The sequence below is a fragment of the Ipomoea triloba genome, chromosome 9 (assembly GCF_003576645.1).
Source record: "Ipomoea triloba cultivar NCNSP0323 chromosome 9, ASM357664v1".
NCBI lineage: Eukaryota > Viridiplantae > Streptophyta > Magnoliopsida > Solanales > Convolvulaceae > Ipomoea > Ipomoea triloba.
In genome coordinates, this window is record NC_044924.1 from 16,857,303 (window position 1) to 16,862,254 (window position 4,952).

Genomic DNA, 4,952 nt, shown 5'->3' on the forward strand with positions numbered 1-4,952 from the left:
TTTTTCTTCTTCTTCTAGAAAAAAAGATGAAGATAGCCCACTAATTTCTATCTTTTGTTTTAGAAGTTAAAGAAGAAAACAACAGTCTGCCGGAGAGATTGACGGTGACTCGGCGTTCCCGATAGTACTACAAGTTCACCAGGAGCCCAACTCTGTCTTCTGCTCAATAGGATCAACCAGGTATTGTATTTTTACTATTTATTAAGGAAAATAGATTTGCCAGTGTCCTCAACATGTTCGATGAAATTCTTCTGACATTAAGATTTGTTTAAAATGTCAATTATCAACCATTTTTGCACTTGATAAAATAATTTTCATATTTAGATTAGTATGCTTATTGATTTATATAGCGCATCCCCACTCATGGGCTGAGTAAATTAAAAAGGTCAGACCTTTGTGGTCATTAAGCAGATTGTTGTTGCTATTAAGTCTTGTTATGAACTTCAGATATTTGCAATGGAAAGTCAATGTTATTGATTACTTATTTGGTTTATAAATGGTTCTCAGATGCCTACTTAAATCTTTACATGGCTACTAAGTACTAAAGCTTAAGTGATTGAAGTGCAGGAGATTCTGAATCTTCTGGATGGTGAGGAAATAGCCAAGAGCATTTACTATTTTCCACACAGTGAACTGAGGCTTCCTTGGGACATCATCTTTTGTGGCATGCATTTTAGATACTCTGGGTATCGTGAAGGTTGAGTTCAACGGAAAAGAAGGAGGGAAAGTTGTTTCATTATTGATCTGAACTGAAAAATGCAATACAAAGAGCTTTGAAAGTAACTACCATTCTTTTATATGGAATGGTAGTCAGTTATAACAGCTAGAATGAGGAAATTACAAATGGAGCTCTCTTTACACTCGGTCTCTATCCTCTAATACTGGGTTTCACAGTATAAAAACTGGTGAAGGTTGATACTCAAGAGAACCCTTGTCACTATTTGAATGTGGAATCAACTAATATTAAACTGTTGAGGGTGAGATTAATATGTGGCTAAATTGTGGGAAATCCTCGTTCTTGAGTAATGTGAGAAAATTCTCGCAATCACAATTGGTTTTCCAGTTGTGTTCTTTCTTAGACATTGCTCAGAAGAAGACAAAGCTTGCCCCATTGCAGGTCTTTTACACTTCCTCTATGTCTTGTACATAGGTACTCATATTCTATAATCTTACAAATGCTTCTCTTATAGGAGCGGAGAATGATAGACCGCTTCCGTATATGGGCCAAAGGAGGCGATGGTGGCAACGGTTGTAACAGCTTTCGTCATAGCCGGCACAATCGCTTTGGAAGGCTCGATGGTTGGATTTCACAAAGACTTGACACAAATGAAACTGTTTTATCTCTGTCTGTGTTTCCTTATTATACATCAGCCTACTGTTCTAATCCAATTTCTTTACTTTCCATGCGCTTCATGCACTCTTTTTCCCTAACATATTTCTTCTGATTTTTATTTAGTTCGGTTAAGTTTTTATATTTCTTTGATGTCATGAACAATTTGGATCATATTTGCATAGCACATTTAAACATCCCGTCTCTTTGATACTCCATGTAATTTTAGGCATTTCTCTTTGTTGTGTTTCACTTCCTTGGAGAGAAGTGCATGCATCGCACTTTAGCCACTTGCTACCAGCCTACCCTAACCATTATGTTTGATATATCAATTACATAAAATCATGCAAAGACCTTTTCTTGTCTTTTTTAAGGTGGAAACGGTGGACGAGGTGGTGATGTTATACTTGTATGTTCTCCAGCAGTCTGGGATTTCAGTGGTCTGCAACATCAAATAGTGCGATGTTCTTCTCTTATTGGCTACACATTTCTATATCATATTCAGTTTCATTTTTTCCCCTCTCTGTTTTTTCCTCATTTACCTACTATTCTTTTCCTCTAATCATGTTCACTGTGGCACAATGTATTGCTTGATATATATTTACAGTTATTGTAATTTTTAGAATGCAAGGAGAAGGGGGCATGGAACTTTGAAAAATATGATAGGAAGCCGAGGCACTGATGATGTTGCGCTATATACTTTTCTCATAATTTTTTAAGTTTTTAAAACCATTTGTATCACACTGTTAATGAATATGTCCCAACTTGATCTAAAAATGTCTAATATGCAAACTTTTCTAATAGGTTGTCCAAGTACCAGTTGGCACTGTAATTCATGTTGTGGAATGAGAACTTCCTTCTGCAGTTTAGAGAGTTTCTTCAACAACTTTAGATCCCTGGGATATACCCGGTACACTTGCTACTGATTCAACTGAATGCTCTCTACAATCTCGTCCAACTTGTGAATCCGAAACCACATTCAAGAAAACTGCCAGTCCTTGTGTTGACAACTCAACTAGTACATACCAGATTAGCCACTTGTGCTTTGTCGGATTCATCTCATGCTCAAATTCCACGTTCAAGAATGCTCGAATGTAGTCAGTCGGAAGGTCAAGATAGTGACGATGCTGTGTCAGGTTCGGAGTGGAAGGATGAACGGGAGGAAAGTGAGAATGTGGGATACAATGTAGCAGAATTAACGGAACCATGCCAACGGATAGTTATCCCTCTGGGAGGGAACGGTGGCTTAGGTAACGTCTCTACAGGAAAGACTTCAAAGAAGACATAGAAGGGAAACGACTCTAACACTGTTGACGCTGTAGAGTATACTGATGAAGAAGTTGCATCACTTAACGTTGGTTCGCTAGGCTCAGAGGTTGTTCTCGTGTTAGCTCAAGAGCATTGCCGATGTTGGTCTTGTAGGGATGCCAAATGCAGGGAAAAGCACCCTTCTTAGGGCTCTGTCAACGGCAAAACCTACAGTAGGCCATTACGCCTTCACGACACTGAGGCCAAATTTGGGGAATGTAAACTACGACGACTTCTCAGTTACAGTGGCTGACATCCCTGGGCTGACATCCATGGGAACAGCTTAAAGATTTGGTTTTGGAACTCGAGCATTATCGCGAGGTTTTGTCAGATCGGCCATCCTTAGTAGTTGCAAACAAAATTGATGAGGATGGAGCTGAAGAGGTTTGTGAAGAACTCAAACAAAGGGTGTCAGGCGTTCCCATTTTTCCTGTCTGTGCAGTTTTGGAGGAAGGAACCTCTGAGCTCAAAGATAGTCTTAGGTTGCTTGTGAACGGTATAGAATCGTGCCGGTTGAAATTAGACAATATCGATCTCGATCTCTAACCTCTTCAAATTTTCCAAAACGAGAGAGAAAAACAAAACAAAACCAAAGACAACCTAATTTATTTATGAATGACTCAGTAAAATTTAACGCATATGTAACATTACTTTTATGTATTTTCTTTTAATAATCGAGTTTTTTGAATTCGCTATATTATATTTTGAACCCATGAATTTGCCTATGAAGAGGTAAATCTAGCTTTAGGCAAATTATACTATGAACTAGGATCAATTTTGCATTGTGAACTTTGGTTCAAAAATAACATTTAGATTTTATACATAAAGTTGATATATTTTGTACTAAAAATTATTAACTGTAGGTACAAAAATTGTTAATTGCAGACACATAATTTTTGAAGTAGGTTTCACAACGTAATATGAATCAGACTTGATCCATGATATAACAATTGTTAGCTTTAAAGCTCAATACCAAATTATACGCTTCTATACATAAGAAATTCAACTCAAACTTACTCTCATAGTTTCATATTGAAAAGCTTAAATGACACTTTTCATTAACTAAATCAATGCCCTGGAAACTTTTATGCATTTTTCATATAGACCACGTATTGCTAAAATATTTCCCTCTCCATTAAGGGATATAATGAATTTATTCTTCCAATTATTAGTATTATGAATCTAGGCACTTACTTGTAGTCAAACGCAAATACACAATTGCTAATGTTTTTATTTTATTTTATTCTTTTTTCACGGACAAAAAAAATAAATTTTAGTAGCATAACTCATTTCTTTTCTTTTCTCCAACATAACATGACCGTATACTAAGAGTGCTAAACTGGTTAAGACCAGCAAGTCATCCCTAACCACCTTCACCGTGAGGCGGGTTAGGATTAAACAATTTGAACCCGCAAAGAAGCCAGCCTTGCAAAATGATAACCTAATCTTTTTAAATCATAAATTTGTCATTATTTTGGATTGGAATGAATTTTTCATGATTTACCTACATAAATTTGTGTATGTATTTTGTATTTTGTTGTACCGATATAATTATATTATTGTCAATATAATAATAAAAACAAAAAAAAAACAAAAAAAGAAGAATAAGTGTTGAATTGACCCCAAATAGTTTACAGAACATATAAAATGAGAAATAAGGTGTAATTAATACTAGAGTTAATTCCACCAAATGTCATTTGTCTTTGGTGGCAATTCCAAATTTAGTCTCAAACTATCGTTTTTGTCATTTAACATTTCAGACTATTATTTTTTGGACACTTTGAGTCCTTCTCATAACTTTTCCTATATTTAGTAAGGGCATTTTTATCTTTTTATATTTTCCTTTTATTATTTGTCAAGTTTCAACCAGTTTAATTGGTTTAGAACTTTAGGTAACCTATGATTTTTAGTAATCATATTTTTCAATCGGTTTTTAATAAAGTCCTAAAGCAATTAAATAAATTGGTTGAAACTCAAAAAATAACAAAAGAAAAATATGAAGAGACAAAAATGGCCTTACTAAAAATAGGAAAAGTCATGAGAATGACCAAAAGTGTCTAAAAAGTAATAGTCTGGGATGTTAAATGACAAAATCAATAGTTGCCAAAGACAAGGGACCTTTGGTGGAATTAACTCTTAATAATAATACCATAGTTATAACTATATTTAAGATTTTATTTATTTGACTAGTATTTCATATCCGTGATGTGCAAAAATAGGAGTTCAATATTAGTAGTTTATGTTAAAATTTTAGATTTATTTTAATTTTAGATATTTATATTATTGTAAATAATAATAATAATAATAATAATAA

At 34.5% G+C, this 4,952-nt stretch overlaps 1 pseudogene; it reads left to right on the plus strand.

The window, feature by feature from the left end:
• Nucleotides 1–901: 901 nt before the first annotated feature.
• On the plus strand, nt 902–3,268 carry LOC116030590 (annotated as a pseudogene).
• Nucleotides 3,269–4,952: the final 1,684 nt, after the last annotated feature.